The sequence below is a fragment of the Pan troglodytes genome, chromosome 12, assembly GCF_028858775.2.
Source record: "Pan troglodytes isolate AG18354 chromosome 12, NHGRI_mPanTro3-v2.0_pri, whole genome shotgun sequence".
NCBI classification, from domain to species: domain Eukaryota; kingdom Metazoa; phylum Chordata; class Mammalia; order Primates; family Hominidae; genus Pan; species Pan troglodytes.
The window spans coordinates 18,764,032-18,779,228 of record NC_072410.2 but is presented as its reverse complement, the minus strand read 5'-3'; the positions used below and the strand labels follow the sequence as shown (position 1 = coordinate 18,779,228).

The 15,197-nt window shown below is 35.3% G+C and overlaps 1 long non-coding RNA gene across 1 annotated transcript in view; it reads left to right on the top strand.

Annotated features, from left to right (window-relative positions):
* The window catches only part of LOC745936 (uncharacterized), a 126,173-nt gene that overhangs the window by 89,388 nt on the left and 21,588 nt on the right, over nt 1–15,197 (top strand). Inside the window, exon 3 of the long non-coding RNA XR_001715974.3 lies at nt 7,457–7,615. This is a non-coding gene — a long non-coding RNA (uncharacterized LOC745936). The remainder of the gene's footprint in view (nt 1–7,456; nt 7,616–15,197) is intronic.

Sequence of the window (15,197 nt, the reverse complement as noted above, 5' to 3'; positions counted from 1 at the left end):
AGCATTTCACTGAGCCAGAAGCAGCCTTAACAACTGGTTAAAAAAAAAAGTAGTCACCTGTATGCAGTGATTTTAAGTGCATACAAATGGCTCTAGATATTAGAAAAAAAAAACAATTGTTATTAAGCATTTGATATTTAGTTATTTTAACATTTGGAAATAATGATTCAGCCCATGATCATCAAAATAAACGAAGAAAAAGGATTTGACAAAATCCAACACACATCCATGATTAAAAATGCTCAACAGACTCATGAAAGGAAATGTCCTCAACTTGCTAAAAGGCAGCTGCATAAAACCTACAGCTAGCCTTATACTTAATGCTGAAAGATTGAATGCATCCCCTGAAAGATGGGAAAAAAAGCAAGGATTTCTGTTCTCACCTCTCCTACTTAACATTTTAATTGAGCTTGTAGCCAGTATATAATGGCAAATAATAATAATAGAAATTAAAAACATGCACATTTGAAAGTATGAAGTACAATTGTCTTTATTCACAGATGATGTCCTCATATACATAGAAAGTCTTAAGGAAGCCACAATAAAACTACTAAACCAAATCGAAGAGGTCAGCATGTTTACCTATATAAGATCTATATACAAAGGTAATTGTATTTTCAAATACAAGTAACAATCCAAAAATGAAATTAATTATATTCACAAAATTATCAAAAAAGAATGAAATGCTTAGGAATAAATTTAACAAAAAGTGCAAAATGTATAACATGACAACTACAAAACATTGCTATGACACATCCAAAGAAGATTTAACCAAATGGAGAGACATTCCATATGTCTGAATTGAAAAATTAATCCTTTTATGATGTCAATTCTCCCCTAAATTGATTTATAAATTTAACACACACCCTATCAAAATCTCAGTAGGTTGGGGTATTTGTTGTTGTTGTTTGCAAAAATGGACAAGCTGATTCTAAAATTTATAAAAAATTACAAAACACCTAGAACAGCCAGAATAACTTTGAAAAAGAATAAAGTCGAAGGACTTAGACTTCTATAATTCAAAATTACTATAAGTCCACACTAAGCAAGATAGAATGCTGCCAGTGTGAGGATAAACATATAGATCAGTGGTACAGAATTGAGAGTCCTGAAATAAACACATTTGTGGTCAAATAATTTGAAAAAAGGTGTCAAGGCAATTCAATGAGGAAAAAAATAGCCTTTCATATAAACAATACAGGGACAACTGAATGTCCACATGTCAAAAGACTGATGTAGACCTGTATGTCCCATCGTACAACAACTCAAAAATGTCTCAGAGACCTCATATAAAAGTCAAACTCATAAAACATCCACAAGAAAATATATGAGAAAATATTTGTTAACTTTAAGGAGACGCCAAAAGTGCAACTTATAACAACAAAAAAAGATAAATTGAAATTCATCCTAATTAACAATTTTAAGCTTTGAAAGATATCATGAAAAAGTTAAAAGACAAGACATAAAGTGGAAGAAAATACTTGCAAATCATATATAGGATAAATGACTAGTTACGAGACTATATCTAGAACTGTTACAATTCAATAATAAAAAAACAATTGAACAACCCAATTTAAAAATGGGTAAAATATTTGGATAGACATTTCACCAAAGAAGATATATGAATGGCTAATAATCACATGAAAAGGTGCAAACATTATTAGTAATTACGAAAATGAAAATTTCCTGGCTAACACAGTGAAACCCTGTCTCTACTAAAAGTACAAAAAATTAGCCAGGCGTGGTGACAGGCACCTTTAGTCCCAGCTACTCGGGAGGCTGAGGCAGGAGAATGGCGTGAACCTGGGAGGCAGAGCTTGCAGTGAGCCGAGATCGTGCCACTGCACTCCAGCCTGGGCGACAGAGTGAAACTCTGTCTCCAAAAAAAAAAAGAAAGAAAATGAAAATTAAAACAACAATGAGATGCTACTTCACACCCACCAGAAGGGTTTTTCTTTTCTTTTCTTTTCTCTTTTCTTTTCTTTTCTCTTTTCTTTTCTTTTTTCTTTTCTTTTCTTTTTTCTTTTCTTCTTCTCTTCTCTTCTCTTCTCTTCTTCTCTTCTCTTTTCTTTTTTTCTCTTTTGGAAGAAGACAATACCAACTGTTGACCAAGATATGGAAAACTAAGAACCCTCATAAGTTGCTGGGGAAAATGTACTGCCACTTTGAAAAAGTTTGGCAGTTATTTAAAAAGTTAACATAAACTTATCAAATAACCCACCAATTTCATTCTGAGGAATATAAGAGGAAAGGAAACACACACCCACACAAAGGTTTGCATAGGAATGTTTATATTTATAGCAGCATTCTTCATAGCAGCCCCAAACTGGAAGCAATACATATTTTCCTCAACTGTTCAACAGACCGAATGAAATGTAGCCATATAAAAATTCAATACCATTCAGTAATAAAACGGACAAGTTATTGGTAGATGCTAGGTTGTGAATGAACTTCAAAATATCATGCTAAGTGAACAGAGTCAGATGCAAAAGAGTCAGATGCAAAAGACCATATTTTGCATGATCCCATTTGTAGGAAAAGCTCAATAAAGGCTAAAATATAAATACAGAAAGTAGATTAAGGACTGCAATGTTCTAAAACTAGACTGTTGATTGCACAACTCTATAAATTTACTCAAAATTGAAATACACATACACACATGCAACTAGAACTCTCTATATAGCTGCTTATTAAAATTTATTTTCCCTTAGTCCATGTGCAGTGGCTCACACCTGTAATCTCAACACTTTGGGGAGCTCAAACAGGAGGATCACTTGAGCTTAGGAGTTTGAGACCAGGCTGGTTGTGTTAGTCCATTTCATACTGTGGTAAAGAACTGCTAAAGACTGAATAATTTATAAAAGAAAGAGGTTTAATTGACCCAAAGTTCAGCATGGCTGGGGAGGCTTCAGGATCCTTACAATCACGGAGGAAACAAGGCACTTTCCTCACAAGGCTGCAGGAAAGAGAAGTGCTGAGCAAAGGCGGAAGAGCTACTTACAAAACCATCAGATTTTGCGAGACTCACTCACTATCACGAGAACAGCATGGGGGAAATCACCCCCACAATTTAATTACCTCCACCTGGTCTCTCCCTTGACACAAGGGGATTCTGGGGATTACAATTCAAGATGATATTTGGGTGGGGATACAAAGCCTAACCATATCACTGAGCAACATAGCAAGACCCTGTCTGTACAAAAAAATACAAAAATTAGAGGGCTGTGGTGGTGTGTGCCTGTAGTTCCAGCTACTTGGGAAGCTGAGGCAGGAGGATCACTTGATCTTGGGAGGTCAAGGCTGCAGTGAGCTGTGATGGTGTCACTACACTCTAGCCTGGGAAACAGAATGAGACCCTGTCTCAAAAAAACAAACTTCCCAGTTCCTCTACCACTACAAAAAATATTTTCTTATTACTTTTTTTTTTTTTGAGACAGAATCTCGCTCTGTCGCCCAGGCTAGAGTACAGTGGCCCAATCTTGGCTCACTGCAAGCTCCGCCTCCCAGATTCACGCCATTCTCCTGCCTCAGCCTCTCTAGTAGCTGGGAACAAAAAATATTTTCATGTGTTACTATGGAGTTTGCGCTTATTGTGTTTGCTTTCTCTTGGTTAATAATGAATATATATTTCAATATCACATGATTTTATGATGCTGCTCAAACCAATAACTTTACTGCAATAATGTAAGTAAAATAAGAAGGGAACAGCAAAAAATCATAAGAATTTCATGGAAGGGAGTACATCCCCATGCTGCTCAGGAAAGCATTAAGGGACAAAAAAAAAAAAAAAAGAGTTCTCACTGTTTTAGATGGATAGTAAATATTCTAGGTATTGTAGATACTTATAAGAAAAAGCACAGGACAAAATATGTTCAGTGTATATTCAGGAAACAGCCATTACTACAATTCCCAATGAGTAGGGCTTGGAAAGAATAGTTGCCATCATTGGACAAAGGAACAGAGAGCTTGAACTCCAACTGGTGGAAAAGCACGATACACTTTAGGAGAATCTCCTGAATGAATGAAAAGATCTCATTAGGAATCAAAGTTGCCTTATTTATTAAGTGTATTGGTCTGTTTTCACACTGCTGATAAAGACATACCCAAGACTGAGTAATGGAGGTTTCGTGGACTTACAGTTCCACATGGCTGAGGAGGCCTCATAATCAGGGCAGAAGGCCAGGAGGAGCAAGTCACATCTTACACGGATGGCAGCAGGCAAAGAGCTTGTGCAGGGAAACCCCACCTTATAAAACCAGCAGATCTTGTCAGACTTATTCTCTATCATGAGAACAACACGGAAAAGACCCACCCCCATGATTCAATTACCTCCCACTGGATTCTTCCCATAACACATGGGAATCATGGGAGCTACAATTCAAGATGAGATTTGGGTGGGGGCACAGCCAAACCATATTAGTAAGGAATGTACATCCCATTTGAAGAGATATTATTATTTCAAGTGTTCCTGAAGCTCTGTTTTCTAATGAGTACATTTTAAATTCTGTTGTGAGTCTTCATTTTACTTTCATAGAAGTTATTAAATTATTGTTATGGCATGTATTTGGAAACTGACACACAGCAATATTTTTATATATAGTCATCATCTTCACGTGATAAAAAATTTATATAGAATTAATTTCAACTTGGTTGTTTATAAAAGTAAAGTCACAGAATTCTTTAAAATATATCATTAAATATGGGGATATTAGAAAAAGAGATGCTCAGGAGCCATATACTCCTGTGTTTTTGTGATAATTTTAGAGAAAAGTCTTTGTCTTCTACACTTGCTTTTAAAAAGAGACCAAAAGAAATATAGTATAAAAGAAAAAAGTATAATATACATGGAGTATAAAATATCCATGAAGTATACTTTTCTTTCCAAAATTGAATCTGTTATTTTATGTTTTAATGAAATAAAAAATTCCATTATTGCCTTTCCTATGTCTTTGTGAGAACTGCAAAATATCACTAAACAAGACTTTTTCCCAATTTACTGAATGATTTGAGATGTAAGATTTTTAATTGTCTGCTAAATGCCACCAAAAATATATATTTCCTACTATCTATTCAAGGTATCTTTTTATTCAACACCTGTGATAATGATAATTTTTTAGAACTTCTAATCAGTGGAAAATTTCAGTGTAAATTCCAATGTATTAAAGACTTAAAAAGCAAGAAAAGATGTTATTGTAATTGTTATTATATTTATTTTATACTAGATATAAGTATTGATTCCAGATTATTTCTAATATCATTTGTGTCCTTAAATATACATTATTATTACCAATGTTGACTCCTTCATTGATATATTTGCAACTCTTTCTAAGCAAAATTCTATGACTTCTCACAATATGTTTTCTCGCATGTAGACAGCTCCAAACAATGTATTTTATCATTTGATGTCACTAAAATTATTAGAAGACCCAATAATAGACCTGTTTTATTAATATATGTTGAAGACACTTATGGAGTTAGGAACATTTTCTAAAAAGCACACAAGGAGATAGCCAAATGAGTTACATTTTGTAAAAAGTAATTCCCCTAGTCTAGATAAGATAGTGAGACTAGCCATTAGTTTATTCAGTAAACTTATTCTACTTTTAGTATATAGTATGTAGGTGTGAGTTTAATAATAAAACTATGCTTTTGTCATTTAAAAATTTTTAACTTTTTTTAACTTGTGACTCTTGATAGTTTTCTTTATGACAAAATTTAGTCCATATCCAGCTTAATACAAAAAATAAAAAACAAAACAAATACTTATGATCTCAAAATCAAGAAAGAATAATTGTGGGCAGGACTCACTTAGAAGTCTTCTTTCTTGAGCTAACTTTACTATCTCCTGCTGTAATTTCTAGAAAATTTTCCTAACTCTGTGTTTCTAACATATATTAATAAAGCAGGTCTATCATCAGGTCTTCTAATAATTTTATTGAATTAAAGAGAAAAATATTGAGTGAGTTGCCTTTAGAGTTTTTATTAATGGCTAAAATATGCATTTGTCTGCAATGTCTGCCTAAAAAGTTAGTTACCAAGATCTAGTGAATCTTAAAATCAGTTTGCTTCATTTACATACAGAAGTAATATTAGTTGACAGTGTCAGTATATCTGTGGGAAACACCAGATACATTCAAAACATAAAATACAAAATAAAGAGCTAACACAAAGTTTATATTTAATTAAAGCAAAATAGATAATCTAATAGTAAATTTTGCAACAGAGAATAATCTGAATTTATTCAGTCCCTTTGGAAGATTTTTAGATTTTTTCCAACAGGATCTGCTCACACACAAAAATTCAATGCAGTTTATTAACAGTTAGCATATCATCTCTAAATGAAGCTCATTGCAATCTAAAATGGACCCTGTAAGGAGCTAATGAGCAAGATCCTGCCTGATATCGACAATTAATCAGGCATAAAAGCATTTAGGATCAGGACCCGTTGACAAGCATGTACACTCATACAGACTTCAATGAAACATGGTATGTGAACATATTTGTCTAATTGTACATTGGGTTTTCGAACAAATTCCCACCAAAACACTTAATTATCTGCAGAGGTGATGCTTCCATTTCAGAATCTGTAGGAAGTTTTTTGGTTGCTGTAACCATATATAATGGATTAAATGAAGTTTAATAAGCTTTGTTTCCAGTTTTCCCATTTTAATTGCTATAGCAACCTGAAGCCAAAGTTGGATCACTGGATAGAGTAACTGAGCAATTAAAAGCAACCATCTTTGTCCTCTGATAGAATTATCCTTGGCCCTTAAGGAAAAAAAAAAAAAAAAAACAAGTATTTAAAATAAATGAAAATTTGGAACATGACAAAAATATCTTTTTACATTGAAAATGGGAAATTATACATTAGTTAGCATTTATATTTCTCCTTTTAAAGTTTATAGTTGAAAATATTCAAAATGAATATTTTATATCAACTTTAAACATAAGAAATGAGTTATAACTAATATGAATGAGTGTATCTCATAACTAATAAATTACTTACATCTGATCTCACCCTGACATATGAAAAAGAGGAAACAAAAACACATACCTGTTGTATGGTTCTTTGCTTTTAAAAATAAAATATCTTGATTTATTTTTGAAGTAATTTTGTTATATTTAAGGGACCTTTGAGTTTAATTTCTGTAACAGGTCAAATTGTAGATTAATCTCTCCTCTGCTCCCTTTCCAATATGTGATTTTTTCCATCTTCACATTGTTTATTTAAAATTTGTAATTTCTGAAACAATAAAAGGAAAACACAAAATTTGTTTTTTAAGTGTTGTAGTTAAATATAGCCTTTGCATACTATTGAAGATAAAATAGCTCCAGGTGTTTCTGAGTGAGATCTTTAGTTATAGATACATTCATTGTTTTATAATACAATATCATACTAATAGTTTATGCTGATTTGATCTTTCTTAGTTTAGAAGCTTGCTTTTCTCTTTCAAAGGGAAATCAACAAAGAGTATTGCTTTCTTGCAAATTGGAAGGAAGGTTTCCAGCATAATGAAAGAGTGCAGAAAAAACAAGTTAATTCAAGGATAAAACTGTGAATAAGTAGAAGAGAAGACTACACCAGGAAAAGAGACGGAGATAGAGGCCCAATGGAGTAAGTAATTTTAGAAGAAATTTAATACTGGAAGAATAGATGTTTTCCAGAATAAAGAGAAACATAAGCTAAAATGGATAATTTCCTTAATGCTATGCCATATAGAAATGCAAATTTACATACAAATAAATTAACAGTTATTTACTGTATAAATATTATTCTGATAATATTATTTCTTTATAGATTTAGCTCCTATATTTTACTTAAAATGAGAGCACAATTGTTAAATACAGTTTATACACTAAGTCTTTGAGACAGAAATATGTGGCTTATAAGAGAATGACCTGATTCAAATGCCAAATTAAACCAATAATTTTAACTAAATGCATACTCTGGTCATCTATCTTCATGTAATCTCTCCAAATCTGTCAATAAAATATCAATGCAAATATAAACAAAAAGAAAACAGCAATAAAAACTAGTATTTATAGCCAACTTATTGCAAAATTTGGGAGGTACAAAACTTTCAGAGTTGAAAGGAGAATTACATATACATTTTGCTTAAGATAATACAAATACAGTAGTTTGACAAGGATGTAGAGATATTTTATTTATTGCTTATAGGTTGGATGATGGCTCATAATCTGTAATAGGCACTGAGAAAACAAAGCAGATGCAATAAAACAGCTGAGGGTTGCCATCTCTCTTCCAATTTCTTCCTCCCATAATCAACTTCTCTTCAAATGTATTCAGAAACGACAACTTCATCGCTCAGAAAACCACAGGTCAGATACAGAAAAGTAATGCTTGGATAAATTATATCATGGGAGATATAAGCTCAGCTACAAAGTCCGGAAATACAACAGACAAAAACAGAAAGAGCCATGGGGAAACTTGATGCTGAAATTGGGGTTTTTAGCATTGATTGTTACTTCTGTGGGGGTTGGGGTTGATGCCACTTGGATTAGCAGAGCTTCTTCATTAATGCTTGCTAACCCTTAAAATCAGTCTGCAAATATCAATTAGTCCTTTAGCTGGGCAAAGACAGTTCAACATACTGATAGGCAGGCAACTAGGCTAAGGGTAAGCCCTAGCCCCTGTTTATAGGAAATCACTCAGCCTGGACTTCACAATCAAGCTGAAGTTGAAAACTACAAAAACTAGAGTCAGAGAAACATGAAGACCCAAAAATATCAGTGTAATTGAAGTGAATAATCTTCAATTGAGTCTTTACCCTGAAGACTCAAGTGAAGATTAAATCTCTCACTGTATTTAAATATCACAAAAGAATACAATGTTAGAATAAAAAAACACTAATTTCTCTAGTAATTCAATAAAATAAAATAACATATTAAGTCTGTGAAACAGAATAAGTTTAACAAGAAGGAACAGATTAAAATTAAAATGGAATTGGGTAAGAGGATGTATAAAAGGAAATTACCTGTCCATGAAGGGCAATTTGGTAATGTTTCTCAAAAATACAAACAAAAAAAAAAGAGGAAAAACACAAAGATTCTGAATGCGAACAATTATGATTTTTAGGAATGTATCCTATATATCTTCACTCCTGTGAAAGAGACTTACATACAAAGACTATTTGAAATAATTGTTTGTACTGTCAAAAGATTGAACACAAAGTAGATCTCAAAAGAAACACTAAATTATGCAAATCCATTTAATGCAATATCCTGTAACTATTAAAACTGGGACAATTAAAGAAGATTGAAAGATATTGAGGGATATATACATATTAAAACAAGGATTGATTTCTAAGATAGATAATTTTGTAAAACAAATCAAGTTGCCAAAAATGTATAATAAAGTATATTCCTGGCCGGGCATGGTGGCTCACGCCTGTAATCCCAGTACTTTGGGAGGCTGAGACGGGTGGATCACCAGGTCAGGAGATTGAGACCACCCTGGTCAACACAGGGAAACCCCGTCTCTACTAACAATACAAAAAATTAGCAGGGCGTGGTGGTAGTGGGTGCCTGTAGTCCCAGCTACTCGGGAGGCTGAGGCAGGAGAATGGCATGATCTTGGGAGGCAGAGCTTGCAGTGAGCCAAGATTGTGCCACTGCACTCCAGCCTGGGTGATAGAGTGAGACTCCATCTCAATAAATAAATAAATAAATAAATAAATAAATAAATAAATAAATAAAGTATATTCCTGTAAATACTTACCAATGTACAGGAATATAAGAGCTAAATTAAATCCACCTGAAAATCAATGAACTCATAGAATTTTGTGAGACTTTTGAATTAGTTATGTGAAGGACAGGAATCATTTGCTCTCTCAGAATGAAGAAAAAATTGGCAATGAGATGAAAATTATAAAAGAATATTGACATGGAAGAGTGTGAAAAAAGGAGTCAACCTAAAACGATTTCATATTCTTAAGATCCCAACCTAAAAGGATTTTGTATTCTTAAGAAAGAAAAAAGTATAGAATGAATAACATAATGAAAGAATAATTTCTTGAGCTAAAGAAACAGGCAACATTGTGAACCTACAGGATCCATACTTTGAAATGTAGGAAGAAAAAACAGAGTATTTTAGTTTCCTAGGTAGATAAGAAATACTTAGCAACACAGGAGAAAATATGTTTTCGAACTTTACTTCTGAAACATTATTTTTTAAATCAATATCAAAATATAAATATAAAATAATTGCCATGATTTTGAAATTATGTTTTGCCTAAATATTATTCACATTGGATATTAATTTTGGACATACATAAGTAACAGTAGGATAATCTGAGAAAAAAATATATATACACACATCTCTGACAAAAAAATCATAGAATGTTTAAAAACAAAACATCAATCAGTCCAATTAAAAAAGAGCAAAGCTGGCAATATTATTTCATACAAAGTAAATTTTATGACAAAAAATGACTGAACTCTTTATAGATACAAAAATTTTACTAATATTATAACTATTAATATTTGTGTACTAAATTAGTATAACACTATTAGAAAAATAAGGGTAAACGTAAGGTAAGAAACATGCAATTGCTTTGAGAAATTCTACCTCCATCTTTGTCTTTCTTTGATAAGGCAATAAATCAAAGCAAAATACTTGAAAAATGTAATCCCTAAGACTAGATTTATAGATATGCATAAACATCTCAACAACAGAAAATATCCTTTTCCCTAAGTTTCCATGAAAATTTAGCCTTCCCAAAACATAATTACCTTCACTCCCATATAGTATGAAACATACTCTGTGATAAAAATCTAATGAGTTAGAAAATGATAATTAATATTTTAAGCAATAACAAGAAAGCATTTTAACATTTAGAAATTAAATATTTATGGAGTCAAAGACGAAATTTAAGAATGTTAAAGAAATATAATGTAAGAATGTAAGAAAGGTAACGTTACAGAAGACAGTAGATCCAAAATGGAGTCACTCCATTCCACCAAAATGAAACCTAAGTTTTTGACCTTTCAAAAAATCAGGCAACAAATGACAGCAAAATTATGTTACTGCAACAATATTTTGCTTTCGTCCCTGTTAAAAAATTAACCTCAAAATGATCAATTTGCTATTTTTTTCTTCTTTCTTCTTTTCTCCACATTTTTGTACATGTGAAACTCATTCATTCTGTTTAGTTTATTGAAGCTCCTTTATATTTTCCTTTAATGAATTGTTAATAAAAAGCCAATTAGATCTTGGAAACTCAATTTGTGGAAATGTTTTTTACAGTGATAATCATAAATTGTTAAAGAAAGAACAAAATAATATTACAACATGTGAAATTTATGGGAAACCTCCCAAATGAAACAGTATTCTTTGCTTTAGATATTTATTATAAAGAAATAATAAAAATAATTCAGAGTCAACTCTCAAAGCATATTACAAAGTATTGGCATTTTATACAATAAGGTGTTATTTGCTTTACTTTTCTGTTTATGTTTTTAATAGATTTTATATATTTTTAATTAATAAACTTAATTTTTTTAGAGCAGTTTTAGGCTCACGGAAAAAGTACATGGAAAGTAAAGAGAATTCCCATATATTTCCATTCCTAAACATGCACATCCTTCCCCAGTAATAACATCCCATGCCACAGTAGCACATTTGTTATAATCGATGGACTTACATTGGCACATTATGAACCAACTCATAACTTACATGAACATTCACTCATGGTGTTCTACAAATGTACAATAACAAGTGTCATCCATCCTAGTATCATTCAGAAGAGTTTTGCTGCCCCCAAATTGCTCTCTGCTCTACCTGTTTACCCCTCCATTCCACCTAACCCCAGGCAACCACTGATCTTTCACTGCCTCCATTCTTTTGCTTTTCCAGAATGTCGTATAGTTAGAATCATATAGTACATAGCCTTTTTAGATGTGCTTCTTTCACTTAATAATATGTATTTGAAATGTTCTCAACACAGAGAAATGATAAATGTTTGAGATTATGAATATCCTAAATACCCTGATGTGATCATTATATAAGCAAGTATCAAAATATCACGTGCCCCATAAATATACACAATTAATATGTATCAAAAAAAATAATTTTTTTTTTGAGACAGAGTCTTGTACTGTCATCTGGGCTGGAGTACAGTGGCATGATCTCGTCTCACTGTAACCTCCACCTCCCGGGTTCAAGCAATTCTCCTGCCTCAACCTCCAGAGTAGCTGGGATTACAGGCGCCTGCACCACACCTGGCTAATTTTTGTGTTTTTAGTAGAGACAGGGTTTCATCATGTTGGCCAGTTGGTCTTGAACTCGTGACCTCGTGATCCACCCGCCTTGACCTCCCAAAGTGCTGGGATTACAGGCGTGAGCCACCGTGCCTGGCCATAAATTTAATTTTTTAAAAAGATCATGTTAACTAAATTCATGTGTGTCTATTTCTCAGTTCTCTATTCTGTTCCATTAATGTATTTGTCTATTTTTTTGCCAATATCACGTGGCTTGAATATTGTAGTTTCATAGTAATTATTCAAAATAGCATCAGTCAGTCTTCTGACTGTTCTTCTTCTTCAATATTGAATTGCCTATTTTGCATGCTTCACCTCTTCATATAAACTATAGATTCATTTTGTTGATTTCCACAATATAGCTAGATATAATTTAATGAGAATTTGTTTGAGATTGCATTAAATCTATAGATCAAGTTGGGAAGAACCAACGTCTGACTGGCAATTATGCATCTTTCTATCAATAAACACAAAATAGCTCTTCATTTGTATATTTCTTCTTCGATATTGTTACAGGATCAGTGGGGTGTCACTGTTCTGGCCATAAACCTCTGTGGACAGTGGCTCATTTGCCAGGGTTTTGCTTGGGCCTACTGGGCTAGTTCTGCTCACTCAGCCTGCCAGGCTGTGCTCAGCACACACTACATGCCTGGATCCCATGTCTGCCAAGGGCTAGTCAGGGGTGGAGCAGTGAGGGGTGTGAGTGAACATGAAGTCTGGCCACTGCAGCTGGGTGGGCAGCTCCAGGTGCCGGCATGGGCACCAGCTCTCTGTGAGGCTGTGGCTGAACCAGATGCACTGCAAGCAACTTCCACAGCTGGCACTGGAGGACGTGGTGACGCCCAGAAGCTTGGAGATGCCAGGAACCACAGGGCCCCAAAGAGGAAGTGACAGCCCTGGCTAGAGGAGCTCCCAGGTCTAGGCTTCCTGAAGGCCCACAGCTCTTCTCTCCTCTTTGTCCGCAATGTGGCAAGCATGGGACATGTTTCAGCCCTGTTTGTTTTATAGCTGTTTTAGCCCTGCCATCCAACGGGTCCCAAGTTCTTGTCCTGCGACCAGGAAGAATGAGATACACAAAGAAGTGGAGGGTGAGCAAGATGAAGAGGATCTTTACTGATCAATAGAACAGCTCAGAGGAGACCCACAGTGGGTACTCCTTTGCACAGCCAAGGTGTCCTAATGGGTGTTCAGCTCTGAGCTGAAAGGAGACCCTGGAGTGGGAAGCTCCTCTCTACAGGCAGGTCATTCCATTGTCTCTGCAGCTCTCAGCAGAGAGGAGGCCTTGGTATGGGTAGTACCTCTCTGCAGCTTGTTGTCCTGATATCCGCTCAGCTCTGGCTGAGCCCAGGGCTTTTATGGGCCTCAGAGGGGAGAAAGTGCATGCCGATTCGTCCGTGGGTGGCCATGGGCAGGCCCAGAAAAGGGACCACAATTTTCCACTCTAGTGTACAGGACTGGCAGCCTAGTTTCCAGCCTTCAGACCCTCCCTGGCCTGAAGGTGGGGCCTCACCGGGGACCTGCCCCCTTATGCCCAGGAACCTATCTACCTCCTGCTGCTATTCATGGCGCCCAGACTATAGGTGCCAAGGTGCAGCTGCAGGCCAGCACTGAGCTGCCCTCAGTGCCCCCTCAGCTTCCCTCCCATGCTTGTCAGTGCCCAAAGTCCAGAGGGGGCTGAGGAGGCAGTGGGTTGGTGTGTCCAAACATGTGCACAGTCAGCGGGGCTATGACAGCACCTGGGCTTGGCTCTGACTTTGCTCCAAGATCAGAACAGGTGCTGACAGCAGGGAGAAGCCAGCAAGCAGGAGCAGGCACTTCCAAGCCTGCAAGGTCAGGGGACGCCTTCCCAGGCCCCCAAGAGAGCAGAGATGCAGTGATGCCTGGGTCTGCAGCTGCAGTTTGGGTGGCTGCAGCTGTGCCCAGGGGAGCACAGTTCCTGCCTGCTCTGTGGTGCTGGAGGCCTGGGTCCACAGCCGCAACTTGGGCTGCTGAAGCTGTGCCTATGAGAGCTGGGTGCCACCCCTGCTCCCGGGCCCTGAGAGCACAGAGATGCCTGGGTCCACAGCCATCGCTTGGGAGGTTGCAGTGGAACTGGGAGAGCTCCCACTCCAACTCAGAAGGGGCAGGGCTCCCACTTGTCCCCAGCTCCTGCTGGCTCCATGGAGTGTGCAGCCCCAGACATGCCTCCCTGCTGCAGTCCACATGATGGCAGCAGCTTCTTCAGACAGCTGCCACTGCCATCAACATCTTTTATCAGTTTTTTAGTTTTCCTCATAAATATATGAGGGTAATGTATGTATTTTGTTAGGTTTGTACCTAAGTATTTCATTTTGGGAAATGTTAATGTAAATAATATTGTCTTTTAAAATTCAAAATTTCTTCTGTTCATTGCTGGTATGAAAGAAAGCAATTGATTTTTCTGTATTAACTTTGTGTCCTGCAACCTTGCTGTAATCAATTATTAATTTCAGAGGTTTCTTTGGCTGATTCTTTTGGATTTTCTACATAAAAACATTGTGTCATCTGTAAACAAAGATAATTTTTTCTTCCCAAATAATATACAATTTATTTCTTTTATTGTCTTATAGCATTAGATGTGACATGAAAGTGGTGAGAGGTGATATCCTTTAACTTGTTATTGATCTTTGCTTCCAGTTTCTCACCATTAAGTATGATGTTTGTTGTAGAACATTTGTGTAAATGTTCTTTATACAATTGAGGAAGTTCCCCTCTATTCCTAGTCTATTGAGAGTTTTTATCATGACTGGGTGTTGGATTTTCTCAAATGCTTTTTCTGCACCTATAAATAGGATCATGTGATTTTTCTTTTTTAATTTTTTGAAGTCATGCATTACATTTATTGATATTCAAAGATTGAACCAGTCTTGCATGCCTGGAATTAATTCATCTTGGTCATA